Source organism: Trachemys scripta, chromosome 3 (assembly GCF_013100865.1).
Source record: "Trachemys scripta elegans isolate TJP31775 chromosome 3, CAS_Tse_1.0, whole genome shotgun sequence".
Lineage (NCBI taxonomy): Eukaryota > Metazoa > Chordata > Testudines > Emydidae > Trachemys > Trachemys scripta.
The window spans coordinates 54,601,942-54,618,156 of NC_048300.1; positions in this window are offsets into that span (position 1 = coordinate 54,601,942).

The following is a 16,215-nucleotide window of genomic DNA, read 5'->3' on the forward strand; positions in this document are numbered from 1 at the left end:
CATAATTGTCAAATGAGTGACAGAAGCTGTGAAAACAGGAGATGTTACCCCCTGAAAATGGCAAAATGGATAAAGCAAAGTGTTGGTGACGTACAAAGAGCTAAAAGAATGCAGGGTGGAGATCTATTGATAGAATATACACATAAGGAGCACGCTGACAGCTTCTTAAAACTAGAACCTTAGGGGAAATGAAGGTCATGTGTCAACTGCCTAAATTCCTGATGGAAGTAAGATGGGTTATGTATGGTGTGCCCCTAGGATTGGCTGAGGATGATATCAAAAAGAGTACAGGTAAAAATAAACTATTGTTTGTTAAATGCCAACTTAGTAGGAGAGAGGGAGAAAACTGTCTATCTGGCTGTACCCGTAACACTTAAAGGCAGGACACTTCCAGGTAGGATCCAAATGGCATATCAATCTTTCTGGGTTAAACCTTTATAGTCCCCACTCCCTGTGAGGTACCAAAACTGTCAAAGGCTTGGACATGAGGCAGCTATCTGTAAGAGAACAATGAGGTGCTGTACATGTGGAGGGAACTGCTCATATGAGAACAGTGTAGAAGGAATAGAACCTAAATGCCATAATTGCGTGGGAAAGCACAGTGCAGCATATAAAGGATGTGCAATAGCAGAACGAGCTAGAGAGATACAGAAACATAAAATTATTCAAAAAGTATCATATGTGGAGGTACCCACTGAAAAAAAAAATAGAAAAAAAAAAGGGGACAAAAGTAAAAAATAAAATATACAGGGGCAGCTGCCCACATCTCTGGTCAGAGAGAAGAATATGAGAGGAATGGGAGATGATGTATTGCTTTTAGGTAAAGAGAAGTTTATAGCATTCATTATAAAATAATTAACTGACCTTGCAGACAGAGGAAAAAACTGAAAAGATTAAACCCTAGCAAAAGCAGCAGAAAAATATCTAAAGATAGACAACCTCTCCATAGACTGCATTCATGCCATTTTAAATGAAGGTAATAATACATCTTAAATAACATTGTTTTAACAATCCTTAGCTGGAAAGCACATGGTTTAATAATGCATGGACAGGAATTTAAGAAAGCCATCTTTGAAATGGAAAAAAAGTAATGTTATATGTGTGTGTAATCCGTTAGGGGGAGTGGCTCCAGGTCTGTGGCGGCCAGTCAGCCCCACTATGTCTCCGGGGTGTCGCCTGACATGGGGAATCAGCGGGGCGATGGGAGACTTTAGCTCAGGCTTGTGGTCAGGGCCGAACCATAAACACAGTTATGGAGCCCCAGCCCCTGGTCGGGACGGGGCAGCAAAGAGTCTCACGCTCAGGCTGGGCAGCAAATAGTCAGCTAGCCCAGCCCTTGATCGGGGCAGGGCAGTAGAGAGTCTGAGAGCTCAGGCTGGGCAGCAAACAGTTGGGCCTCCTAGCTCTGGCAGAGGGCCAACAAGTACAGGCTTCTTGCCCAAGCGAGGAGGAGACTGCCATCCACGGATTCGGGTGGCAGGGGGGGGGGGGAGGACGGGACGCAGGCCCAACCACTCCACTGCATCTCAGCCCACTGGGTCAGCAGGGATCCTGATGGCAACACGCTTTTTACTTGCTTGCTGTCAGCGTTGCAGCCAGACAGGGGTCGGCTACCCCTGGGCCACTTCCCCTCAGGGTGTACCTGGCTCTGTAAAGGGTCGTCCTGGTCATCGGGGAAGAAGGCCTCTGTCAGGGCTTGCAACTCCTCTGTGCTTGGGTCTGTAAATGGCCCTGGCGGTCCTGCCCAGTCCTCGGTTCCCTCAGGGTCTGCAGTGGCCTCCCAACTCGGGAGTTCACAGGAGGCATCTGGTTCCTCTGGTGGCCGCCTTTTATACTTCCGGTCCCGCCCACTGACTTCCAGCGGGAAGGTTGAGCGTGGCATGGCTCCGCCCACCAGGGTTCAATGAGGGGCTCCTCCCGCTCCGGGTCTGTGAGCGGCCAATCGGCCCCACTACCGTGTGCAAGAAACATGGCTAATAAGTAAACTTTTGTTCAATCTACCAGGATATGGTATATTCTGGGGGGATTGAGAGAACACCAGAGGAGGAGGGGCAGGGGGTCTCTGTGTGTATGTATATAAGGGATTTAGGTACATCAAAATGGATGCACAGAAACTAAGTTTTGAATATAATGCTCTTGAGAGTCCCATGTAGAACAAAAACACATCTACAGATTTATAATGTTAAAATGAGTTATTTTAGAACTAGACAAATTAATAATTTCAAAAACCCATTCATAATTTCCAGAGATATTAATAGTCATAATGAGGGGAAGTAAGACAACTGACCTAAATGCTCAGAACAATGTACTGATATGGATAACCTAGTAATATTAAATACAGGAGAACCTACTAGATTTAATTAAGTAGATGGATCCTTTTCTGTTCTGGATCTGGGAATTGTAGCAATTAATATAGCTAGTAACAGACAGAATGGCAAGTGATCACTTCCCTATGCTTACTAAGTACCAACACTGAAAAAATATCAAAAAAACACAAAAAGAGTTCTTAGCTGTAATTTTCAAGAAGGTGATTGGGGCCCTTTCAAGATTAAAAGTGATGAATATTTATGCAGTAGCTGTACAAGTGACAACCAAGGAAAATTCTATAACAATGTAATAAAAGGAATTCTAGCAGCAGTTGATCTGTCTACAAAATGTCAGATTGCTTTCAATTTAGAAATCCAGTTCCCTGGGGGAATGAGGATTGCAAATGAGCAATCAAGGAAAAAAATAAGGTATATAAGCAAACAAAACACACAATGAATTATAAAAGATGCAAGGTGGTGGCACAAAAGATTAGCAAAAAGACCCCAAAAATAGTTGGAGAAATGTCTATGAAAAAATTTACAAAAATTCAGATATATATAAGTAAGTCAAAGAATGAATGGAATTCAAAGTAAAAGTAAATATATATCTGGTCATACTGTAATCAATGAAATTGAGGTCTCCAACTTAGAAAAGGCAGACATTTTAGAAAAAGAATTCCAAAAGTCAGTAGTGGTGTGAATCAAAACAATGAATGTAATGGGGGGTGGGAAGGATTTTTATTGAAGATAACTGAATTATTAAATGGCTAGAGAGAATATACTGATGGTGTGTTTAACAAAATTTTTAGTACACAGGGGCTTAATGCAGCCATTAGGAAAAGAAAAAATACAACTCCAGGTGAAGATAATTAAGTCAGTGGTTCTCAACCTTTCCAGACTACTGTACCCCTTTCAGGAGTCTGATTTGTCTTGAGTACCCCAAGTTTCACTTAACTTAAAAACTACTTGCTTACAAAATCAGACATAAAAATACAAAAGTGTCACAGCACATTAATACTGAAAAATTGCTTACTTTCTCATTTTTACCATATAACTATAAAATAAATTGATTGGAATATAAATATTGTACTTACATTTCAGTGTATGGTACATAGATCAAGTCATTGTATGAAATTTGAGTTTGTACTGATTTCGCTACTGCTTTTTATGAGGCCTGTTGTAGAACTAGGCAAATATCTAGATGAGTTGATGTACCCCCTGGAAGACCTCTGCGTACCCCCAGGGGTATGCGTACCCCTGGTTGAGACCGACTAATATAAGTAACAAAATGCTTCAACACTTGTCAGAAGGGATTCAAAAGATTCTGTTGCAGTAATATAATGATATATGGAAAAAAGGACTGCTGCCAATAGAATAGAAACAGGCATAGGAGATACCAATTAACAAGGTACATACACGAGCTAATGCTTATAGGCCTATTGCCTTCACATCATGTGTGGAGAAAATCATGAAAAAAATTATAAATGTAAGATGAATGGAATACTTGGAGAAAAGTGATATTACAACTGAGGAACAAAATGGTTTTAGAAAAGGAAGATGCACAGTTGATCATATACTGAGACTAGACATGAAGATTCAAAAAAGCATAAGGGCTAATAACTTTATGATAGGCTTTCTGGATACTGAAAAAGTATACGACATGCTATGAGGGAAAGGCCTCCCATATAAACTAGCCAAAAGTGCAATAAAAGGGAGACTGCTTTGGTGGATAAGGGACTTTTTAAGTGACAACCGTGTTATCAAAATCCTACATGCTTACAAATGGAACTCCACATGGAAATATTATGATGGCTGCTTTGTTTTCCAATATGACAAATGACCTCCTGGAAAGAGTGCAGACAGGAATAGGTATTTCCCTTTTCACAGATGACTGTGCTAGTTGGAATAAACATAAAAGATTTAAAATAGCCATGGACAAGACAAATGAGGCACTCCACAGAATTTCCAAGTAGGGAAATGATTTGGAACTGAAATTCTCACTTGTAAAAACAAAGGGAATGCTTTTAACGAGGAAGAAAATTAGGGCAGAATGGGACTTATTTCTTTATGGTGACAAAATTCAGATAGTTCAAAAGTTTATGTTCCTAGTGTTTGATAATAAATTAACTTGGAAAAGTCACATAGATAATGTGTAAAAGTAGGATGAACTTTCTTAAAAGGGTAGCTGGAAACAAATGGGGGTGCAGATAAGAATGTTTTAACGATGATGTATAGAGCATTGATAAAACCAGTTTTAGATGATAGATTCCAAGCTTTTGGTTCAGCCCCAAAAACACCTCTTAGAAATTTTGAACTGCTTCAAGCCCAAGCTCTGTGATTGGCATATGGTGCAATGATAACAGCACCAGTGTGTCTTGCAAATAGCCACTGGAGAAGCACCTATATATCTAAGGATGAAACTATTAGATCTAACCTTTGGGGCAAAGGGAAACGTGAATATAGAAGTGCGCAAAAGATTGATGAGCATTGCTGGGAGCTTACTAGACAAAATTATATGGATTGCCACAGACTTCCTCATACTAGCAGATTCAAAAAATGGGCAAAAGCGGTATATAAAAAAGAAAAATTGAGAGAACTAAAAATTTGTAGTTATGGAAATCACATAACAGCTGGACATTTATTCTCCCATTTGTGGCTTTGGCACTGCCTGAAAAAAAAAAGAGGGAAAGAAAAAATCCACACATTATGATCACTGAAATTTCTGAATTTATTTATGAAAAAATGGGGCCAGATTTGTCAAGTTTATACAGATGGATCAAAAGATAATAGCATGGTTAGAGCGGGAACTGCCTTCTGTGTTCCTAGTCTTGGAATCCAGAAATATAAAAGGCTATTAAATGATGTGGTCAGTCTGATGGCTGACCTAATGGGGATAATGTTGGCCCTAACCTGGATAAGAGATGTGTGACGGGCTGCGACTGATTCCCTGTCAGGCATAATAACAATCAGAACAGGGACATCAGAAAGCAGAAATGACATCATAAAGTAAAATAATGTTCCCAACGATGGAAATAATGCAAGCAGGTAACTGTGTAACAATAGCTTGGATTCCAGCACAGATCAGAATACCTGGAAAGGAGAAGAATGACAAAGCAGCAAAACATGCTCTAAAAAAATGAGAAGGTAGATATTAAGACACCCTTAAGTAGACAAGAATTTAAAAGTGTGGTCATGAAGGAACTTGTGAAAGAATGGCAAGAACTATGGACTCAGGACAAAGGTTTTATGAGGTATGCTCAAAAATCGAAGCTAATACTATAGTCCACAGTCATGATAGAAAAAGGGAAACAGTCATTTTTAGAGTGCTCATGGTTATTATGCCTTAAATGATAAGTTAAACTTATTATAAAGACTGGCTGTATAATGTGAAAAACCAAAGACGCTGTTGATCATGTTCTATGGCATTGTGGGTAATATCCTATGGAAAGAAAGTTGAAAAATGGAGTTGGCTCGAAATCAAAGATTTTTCCCTAACAGGACTTGTGACATTGCATTCCATATTCCTTATGAAAATATGCTTATGATATGAATATGACATAACTCAGATGTATTTTATGTCAGATGGCTAATGTGAGATATCATTGGAAAGGTTATGATTTACGGAATGCGACTATCCAATTTGTATGCCTGTATCGTTTCTGTATCTGAAGTTAAGAATATTGACTATGTATCTGTATTTCAACTATGCTACTTTGGGTGACGCCTACTGCTAACACTTCAGGTACAACAATGGGAAAACCAGACAGGACCGATGGCCCATCAGCGAGGACAATAGACTGTGAAAAGCTTGGCCTTCCTGTAGATGCTCCATACTGCCACTCATGGACTCTGGATTCTGGACTCATGAACTCTGTGGTCCTACAGAGTCAGGGGGTCTTGTGATCTGATACTAAAACATTATCATTCTTGTAACTTTCCACTATAAGGGAAGGGGGGGTCAAGTTTGGGAAACAAAGGATTCCCGCCTTATGTAAATCCTATTAAAGAGTGGGGAGGAAGGCAAACAAGACTCTGCCTCTCCATGGCCTGTCTGCCCAAGAAGAAAGAGTGCAAAAGGGAAGGCAAGGGGGGGAGTCCAGACAGACAGGGGTCCAGTCTGAAAAGGAATATAACTGGAACTCTGAACCACAGAAACTTTGCAAACTGCCTGCAACAATATCTAGAGTGAGAAATACTATTTGTAACCAATTCCTTTAGTGAAACTAGCTTTGTTTGCGTGTTTGATTTCATTTGTTTAGTAATCTGCTTTGTTCTGTTTGTTACCCCTTTTACTACTTAAAATCTGCCCTTTGTAGTTAATAAAATGTGTTTTGTTTATTAAGCCCAGTTTCTGTAATTTCTAACTGGGGGTGGGGGGAAGAAGCGTGCACACCTCTCTCCATATTGAGGGAGGGGGCGAATTTCATAATATATCTTTGGATTTTCACTCCAAGGGAGGTGGACATCTGAGTGCTGGAGCAAGTCCCTTAAGCTGAGTCTTCCCAGAGCTGATCTGCAGCTGGGTGTGGCCCTGCCTGTGTGTGTATAGAGGAGGTTTTAAGAGCCTGACTCAGCAAGACAGATTAAAGGGGGCCCATGCTGGCACAACAGGTAGACTCAGTGGTATCTCAGCACAGCAGGTGGCTTCCCAAGGGGTCCAACCCATCACAGGACTATTGAGAATTTCAGGGAAGTGGAATAGTGGGGTACTAGACTGAGTAAAAGGATATAAAACAAAAACCTTGACTAAAAATGAATGAAGAACATGGCAGTCACAGTGCCCAAAAACAAACAAAGACAAAGCTCAGGTTCAGGGCTGACACCTCACAACACAAGGGCACCACTACCTTTACCTCTTTCATGAACTGCAGGTCTTAAACATATCCTCCCAGGTAGAATTCAAAATTAACATGAAATTCTGGGCTGCTTCCTTGGCTTTGTGACCTAGCAAAGCCAAACATCTGTCTATCCAGATGCCTCGTATCTTCCTACTCATCCATTTCTTCATCTACGGGATGGAACTATCAACAGGGCTTTCATTTCAACAAACCTGAGGATGATAGCATCCATGTTTATGGAGCAATGGGCTAAAAGCTTCTCTTTGGAGTCAGACTACACTCCCTGGAATGAATGGGGACAACTCATGTGCAAAGGCTGGCCTTTATTGGGAGCATGGAAGTGCTTACTGAAGCTACATTTCCATCCTGCAAGCCAGGGAAATCATCAGGATTACTACGAGTAAGTGTGGCCAATCAGCCAACAGTGTGAGGTCTCAAACTCACCAGAGAGAGGGATGAAAGTCACCAGAAGTGGGATACAGTCACAGCCGAGAGGAGAGAGGGGGTGAAATTGCAAAAAACATGAAGGCCCGAGTTGGAATGGGGGCTTTTAGAATGCACGGTTTGGCAGGAACAATCAGTTTGATCCTACTTTAAGCACACAGCCACTAGTAATGTCTGCTGTTTTTCTCAATTCTACCTGAGATGATTTCACCCTTAGTAATTATTACTGGATTGTTTGTTGAAGTCTCCTTAATAGTTACCTAAATTGCTATGACTATTGTGACTTTCAGGTTTGCCACTAGAGGGCACCAGATTATTGCAGTATCATTATTTCATCCAAAACATCTAGTATAACTGGACAGTAGTTCTGCTGGAAAGAGGGGAAACTTTAATAACAAGAGGGCTGCAGCCAAAACCACCCTCAGGATGTTAAACCAAGACTAGGTAGACACTAGAAAGTTTTGCTGGTGTAATAATGTTGGTTAGGATTGTGATTCTTCACGGCATGTGTATGCTGACAAAAAGCCCTAATATAGTCACAGTTGTACCAGCAAAACAACTTTTTTTGCTGGTATAGTTTATTTTTTTTCAGGGTATATGTTGTACCGGCAAAAGAACGCCTTTCGCACATAGAAGCTACATCTCCACTAGGGTTTTTGCCTGTACTGCTATACCAGTATAACTATACTGGAAAACCCCTTCTAGTGTAGACAAAGTCTAAGGCTATGTCTACACTACAGCCGGGATCGACTCTCTAAGATCAATCTACCGGCGGTCAATTTAGCGGGTCTAGTGAAGACCCACCAAATCGACAGTAGATCGCTCTCCAGTCGACCTCTGTACTCTACCCCTGACAAGAAGAGCAAGGTAAGTCGATGGGAGAGTTTCTCCCGTTGACCCCCCACCCCCAGTGTAGACCCCACGGTAACTCGACTTAAGGTACGTCGACTCCAGCTACATTATTCACATAGCTGGAGTTGCATAGCATAGGTCGACTTACTGCGGTAGTGTAGACATAGCCAAAGACTTCAGCTCAGGTAGCAAGAGCTTGTTGAATCTAATCAACTGGTTTGTGTTTACAAAATCCATGAGAACCACATCCCACACTGACTAGTTCCATCTGGGTTTATCTAGAGCATCCTAATCCAATATTCGCCTTCACAATCTGAAGCTATTTAAAGTCCCCAGATCTGTGGATCCAGAGGCTAGTAGCAAAATACACGACATGTCACCAGTTCAACTCCATCTTGGGTTAGCAGAGACTGAAAGCTAACTTTCAGTGTGGCTAACTGGCACCTGTTCAGTGGCCGATGAAATGAACTGGTGGAAAGATGTCCTTGTTACACAAGAAGAATCAAAGTTGGTACTGTGCAGCTCCTTTGTTTTGTTGGCAGCCTTAGCAGACACACCTAGGACTAAATGAGCCATGGAGACTGGCAACCTCTCTCACCATACAGATGCTGTGCTGGGCACATTCCAAACATAGAAGAAAGAGACAGTCCTATCCAAAGAGCTCTCAGTCAAAGAACCAGAGGGCTTCAGTCTCGGGTTACCAAGCAAGCTCCTTTCACTAGCATGAAATTTACTTAAAAATAGTTGCCAGGTTTTATTTTAAATAAAGCAACCATGAGTGATCAGTTCATGATGTCTGGCACACAGCAATTACCAGGCCGCAGTGGTAAAGATATTGTAACAGAATGAAAGCTAAGCAGCTCCATAGGAAGGTCACATGCATTGGCAACGGTCAAGTTGTCAAGCAGAGTCCTCAGTAGCAAAACAGCAGATTATAGATAGGCCAAAGCCAGGAATGGAAAACAGCAATGAGAAACATCAGTACAAATTACCTGTCTACTGGAGCCCATTTCAAGACATGCAGTGCCACTCAAATGGGAAGCACATGCAGTGCCACTCAAATGCAAACAGAAAATACAAGCTTTCAGAAAAATCTCATACAACGCTCCGACTGGCTAGGAATATACTGGCTCTGGGTGACTGTGTGACATTGAACTCTAGTGTCTGGCTCAAAAGGAGGGTAAGGGCACTACGCCCTCTACCTGAGTAAGTCCTCTTTTAGCTAAAGTTGTTTTTGGGGTGGAAGAACCAGGGACCTACTCCCAGCACTCTGTGCATTTATATGCCCGTGCATGTGACTTTTGTAGCAATTTCCCTGTATGTTATGGATTTATTAGCCAAGGAAATTGACGTTTTCCAGAATTTCCTCATTCTGCAGCCTCACCTCTCTATGCCTCCAGCAATAAAGTGAGATAACCGTTCACAGCAACCTGTTTTCAGGGACAGTGCATGGGACTGTGTGTGCGAGACTGTCTCATCATGGAGCAGGTCCTCAAGGAATCCATTTTGAAGCACTTGGAGGAAAGGAACATGATCAGGAACAGTCAACATGGATTCACCAAGGGCAAGTCATTCCTGACCAACCTGATTGCCTTCTATGGTGAGATAACTGGCTCTGTGGATATGGGGAAAGCAGTGGACGTGATACATCTTGACTTTAGCAAAGCTTTTGATACGGTCTCCCACAGTATTCTTACCAGCAAATTAAAAAAGTATGGATTGGATTAATGGACTAGAAAGCTGGCTAGATTGTTGGGTTCAACGGGTAGTGATCAATGTCTCAGTGTCTAGTTGGCAGCCAGTATCAAGCAGAGTACCCCAGGGGTCGGTCCTGGGGCTGGTTTTGTTCAACATCTTTATTAATGATCTGGATGATGGGATTAATTGCACCCTCAGCAAGTTTGCAGATGACACTAAACTGGGGGAAGAAGTAGATACGCTGGAGGGTAGGGATAGGGTTCAGAGTGACCTAAATAAATTGGAGGATTGGGCCAAAAGAAATCTGATGAGGTTCAACAAGGACAAGTGCAGAGTCCTGCACTTACGACAGAAGAATCCCATTCACTGCCACAGGCTGGGGACTGACTGGCTAAGCAGCAGTTCTGCAGAAAAGGACCTGGGAATTACAATGGATGAGAAGCTGGATATGAGTCCGAAGTGTGCCCTTGTTGCCAAGAAGGCTAACGGCATATTGGGCTGTATTAGTAGAAGCATTGCCAGCAGATTGCAGAAGTGATTATCCCCCTCTATTTGGCACTAGTGAGACCACAGCTGGAGTATTGCGTCCAGTTTTGGGCCCCCCCACTACAGAAAGGATGTGGACAAATTGGAGAGAGTCCAGCAGAGGTCAACCAAAATGATCAAGTAGCTGGGGCACAGGACTTACAAGGAGAGGCTGAGGGAACTGGGCTTGTTTAGTCTGCAAAAGAGAAGAGTGAGGGGGGATTTGATAGCAGCCTTCAACTACCTGAAGGGGGGGGGGTTCCAAAGAGAATGGAGCTCGGCTGTTCTTAGTGGTGGCAGATGACAGAACAAGGAGCAATGGTCTCAAGTTGCAGTGGGGGAGATCTAGGTTGGATATTAGGAAACACTGTTTCACTAGGAGGATGGTTAAGCACTGGAATGGATTACCTAGGGAGGTGGTGGAATCTCCATCCTTAGAGGTTTTAAAGGCCCAGCTTGACAAAGCCCTGGCTGGGATGATTTAGTTGGTTTTGGTCCTGCTTTGAGCAGGGAGTTGGACTAGATGACCTCCCAAGATCTCTTCCAACCCTCATCTTCTATGATTCTATTATTCTATTACAACTGGGTTAGGACACCAAAACCAGCGTTGATTTGGATTTGCGTCCCATCTGAGCAGACCTTCCATGTTTCTTTTAACGGGAGAAAAAGCATGGCTGGATAAGTGGTACAGACTCTCTGATAGTTTTGGTGAGACTCACAATGAGAACTTGACCCTGTGCTTTCAGCTCATGAATGGTCATCCAGATGCGACAACATGGCACACCAAGGCATTCCCCACAATCCACATACATGAGCTAGATTCAAAAGAGTTTCCCATACTAAGAACTGAATAAATCATGGGCACTGAACTTCCATCTCACCCCAAAAATCAATCCCACCCTGTCAGCATTGAGGCACATTGCTGCTGTCCATGTGGGGTTTTTTCCCAGCATACTCAAGGGTCTTCAGTCCTGTCAATTTTGTAACTTTCACTAGCAATAAATTCACTTAGGCCCTAATTCATCAAAGCATTTAAATGTGTGCTTAGGCACATCCCTATTCAGCAAAGCACTTAAGCACATACTTAACTTGCAGAATACGCTTATATATTTAAGTGCTTTGCTGCACAGGGCCCTGATGTTTTTAAAAAACAAAAAACTCTCTTCCCCTCCCCCCGCCCAAGTCAAATACTCCTCCCTGACTCCATTAACTGAAACCTACAAGGACTTACACTGAAACTCCTTACATCAGAAAACCCTCCTGCTTCCTCTCTTCTACAGTAATTCAACAGCTCTCCCCTGCCCTAGGGCACGTATCTCTAGGGCCAGATTAGATATGTTCCTGTCAGTTAGGCAGAACTGCAGTTCAGAAGCAGTGATAAAGGCCTGCACATCCCAGCTTGCTGACACTTCCCCTTTCTGTGGAATTTTTACCCCCTTATTGCTCATACTTCTGGAAAGATGACGGATGGGCCTGGCCAACTAATGAGTAAGCTGCATGTCACAGCCAGTCTGCTACAAGAAGGGGTGAATGAGTTCACTTGTCTACAGCTAACATCAGGTTTGCCATCAAAATGAGGGGCATGCATATCTGAGACCAAGCAGTGGGAAATGTAACCTCTCCTCTGACTTTCTCTTTGTCCCAGAGCTTTTACAATCTTTTTGGCATTTTAATAATTACTACCTGGTGCATTTGCAGCATCTTTTAGGCAAGGATCTCAAAGCATTTGACAGACAGTAATTAAACCTCATAACTCCCCAATGTATAGATGGAGAAACTGAGTCACAGAAAGTTAAGTGACTTGTTCGTGGGAGCACAGTGAGTCAGTAGCAGAGTTTAGGGTTAGAACACAGGTGTTCCAGGCTCCTAGTCCACCATACAGGCCTCCTCAACCTTGCTTTTAGGAAGAAATATAAGAGAAACCCCTCTAGATCAGCAGCAGTTTTATCCAGCTGCCAAGGTCTGTTAGGCGGCCTATGTGAAATGAAATGGTGATAAGCTTTTTATAGTAGGTTACATTGCATTCTCATTATATCATACATCAGCTTCTCTCAACTCCCATACCCCATCCTATCTCTGATTGGTGTGTTCTGGATTGTCACCGAAGTTTTGCCTGGGACAATGGGGATGTGTTCCTTCCAAACAGGCACTCTTCGTGCCAGCATATGGGCTTTTAGTTGTACCACACCCATACACTTTGCCTCACTCCAGCATGCAACCAAAGGAGCATTTGGCCTAGAACAACAGACATCCACCTCTCTCTTTACCCTTAGGCCTAGGAGCAGCTCAGTCTCTTTGAGGGCCCTCTAAGAAGAGCTCCTCCTAACTACCCCCATCTGGCATGAGAGCTGCCATTATATAACCAAATGGGCCTGTCTTGTTGCTGAACCACTTAATGGATTCAAATGCCTTCCCTCACCTCCAATATAATCATGAGACGGTTGATTCCAGCCCTGCCAGGAGTACCACAGGCCTGTCTAGGAGCTAGAGCAGATAACTGGAAGTCTCTAAAATCATGGAGTTTGATTTCCTGTGTCAGTGTCCTGCATATATACCAAAACCTTCAGTCTGGCTTTTGGGAACTAGCCTTCCTGTAGAAAACGGGATGAGGTGCTTCTGGCCAGAAAGCCGGGATTCATCTGGCAGGCCCTGAAGGGTTTGCATGCCCCAATAAATATTTTTAGGAATTACACAGTAGTTGTTAATTATGAACCAGATCAGCAGCTCAAATTTGGCCCCAGATTTAGATATTGGCAGAGGCCCACTGTATGCCAGTGAGCTGTGGGTCTCTGGGGCTGGGAATTGGAGCAAGCCCAGAAAGTCCATCACAATATAGGGCCTCTTCATTGTACGTAGGGAAGGAAGTTCAGTTACTCACAGAAAGTACTCTGTGTGGTCTAGTGGGTGGGGAACTAGAGTGGGACTAAGGAGACTTGAGTTCTGTTCCTGTCTGCTGTGTGACCTTGGTCAAATCCCTGCCTCTTGACCTTCCCTTCACACCCTTCGTCTGTCTGTATTTAAATTGTAAGCCCTTTAGGGCAGGGGGTGGCTCTCACTATGTAGTTGTACAGTGCCTAGCACAATGAGGTCCTGATCTTAGCTGGGGCATCTAGGTGCTACTATAATACAACTAATAAGTAAATAATGATATGGCAGTTCTGAGGTGCTAGCGGTGGCCCTGAGGCCCGTTCCTGGGCCCTCTGGCATTCTCAAGGAACCTGCTCAGCTATCCAGGCTCCACAATAAAGAGGGTGATACCTTAGCCACTAATGTCTATCCAGCATTTTGGAGCCCACAGCAGCGAGCGTCCCAGCCTGGGTCAACCGACTCGGGTTAGTGCTAGCACTCCAAAAATAGCTGTGTAGACAGTGCTTTGAAGTTGCAGTTCAGGCTGGAGCTCAGGCTTTGAAACCTATCCTCTTCCCTTGGCTTCAGAGCCCAGACTCCAGCCTCTGCTACATCTAGCTGAAAAGCTGGGTAAAAAAAAAAGAAGGGATCTCTCTAAAAACACATATGAGGAAATAAAGGGCATGACACAACTCCCGCCCCGCTCTGGATGACACCTGATGCTGCAACTTACCTGAGCTTCCTGGAGTGCCTACACAACAACCACCTGCCTCTTCAAAACCACCCGTCTGACTTGGAATGGCCATCTCCCCAGGGCTGTGCTCCAGAAGGGGTTACAGCAAAAGGTGCTGCAGTGGCAAATGACCTAAAGCAGGTAGACCACATACAGCCATTTGAAATTCTAAACCATTTTTTTCCCCCTCAGTGACTTTTCAAGACACATACAAACAAATGAAAATAACAAGTAAGGCTTTTAAATTAACCCAGCGGTCATTTTTTATCAACATCAGGACAAAGGGAAAACCCCTGGGCCAGCTCCATAGCTAGTGTAAATAAGCATAGCTCTGTTGACTTCAATGGTGCTACACTGATTGACTCCAGCTAAGGCTCTGGTTCTATATATTTAATTTCTTCCCCCTTTTACTAATGGCTTTCAGCCTTATGTCATGAGCTACCTTGGCAGGGGAACAAACAGCTCTTTACTAGAATGCATATATTTAAAAGGATTCTGTATTTATCTTTAGAAACATAAAGCAAATGTACAATTGCAACAAGGCATTCTGAGACATGGGCTATTGTGCAACCCTGGGACACTTAGATGGTTAATAATTATACTCAACCTTCGGTCTAGTTCCTAACAACACCCCAGGCGTGTCGCTCTTACAGAATGCGGGCACACGCCCTGCCGTCTCTCCTTGCTTAACAGGAACACAAAGTACAGTGGTAGGAGGTGTTTCCTTGAACTCTGAACAATTGGACATTTAGGGATTAATTACTGTTGAGGAGCTTTGGACTGGCAAACACTAGTTCAGTTCTGCCGCTGCATCTCTCAGCCAAGTTCTCCCAGTCAACCTAATTAGGCATTTTGAGCCAGTCTTTAATTACATGAGCACATAATATTCTTTGCACAGGACCCCTGCCTCATTCACTGCCCAGGATGGACCATGCTCTGGGGATGACTCAGGGCTATGTAATGAAGGAGGCTGTTGTCTGTAGGACCCCTTCCTCATTTGCTGTGGAAGGTCTGTGATGAGAAAGGATTTAGCATTTAGACTGCAGTGTCATTCACAGTGTTCCAATTCTTTCAGAACACAGAGGAATACATAGTCCCTGCCTGGATTCTCCCAGGGGTGCAAAATATGACAACAACATCTTTTTAAAGTGAGGGGCATAACACTGTATTTGCCAATATTGACTGATGCCAGCTAGAAAATTATTGCCTGAACAGTATCCTGAGCCATCCATAGTGTATGTGCACACAGAGACGCACCCCTCTCCCTCTGAGCTTACTGACACACCAACAGGAGCACTGCAGATGTTATTAATTTTTTACCTTCATAAACACTGGACAGTTCAGCCAATACACCTAAGTCCTGACTTGCAACACCCAATGTGAAGCCTCCTTCCACCTCTTGCCATAGGCTGTTGAAATAACAATACATTGAAGCCGGCCCTGTTGGTTTGTAACACCCTTACTGGAGAGGGACCTGCCTATATGCAAGAGCTGTTCCTGTTGCATCATCCTGTTGGGTATCTGCACCCCAGCATCAGCCATCCTTTAGGAGCTTCCCTCTCATGATCCGATGAAAACAGGAGGGTTGGGGTAAGGGTGGGGTGGTTTGAAGTGAACCAGTCCCCTGTACAGTTGGAAATTCAATGGCCTTGGGCCAGTCAACTTTCACAAAATCCAAGAATACCTTAAGTGGGTGATGTTAACTATTCAGTAGCAGAGGTGAGGAATCACATGATTAATAGAGGAGTTTTACATTGACAGTGCCCCTTTAAATGCTGAGCCCCCACCCCCACCCCCAAATCCAGGTGTGAACATGCAGTGGTTAGGCGCCAGGGGCACCAAGGAGCCTTTTCCCCCTTTCAGTCCCATGCACAGTGGCCAGCCATAGTTGCAGCCCTTGTATTTCCCTGAGCACAGGGACTGCTCCCCTGCTACTGCTGTGAGCCAGCACAAAAGGGGTGAGGAGGAAGAG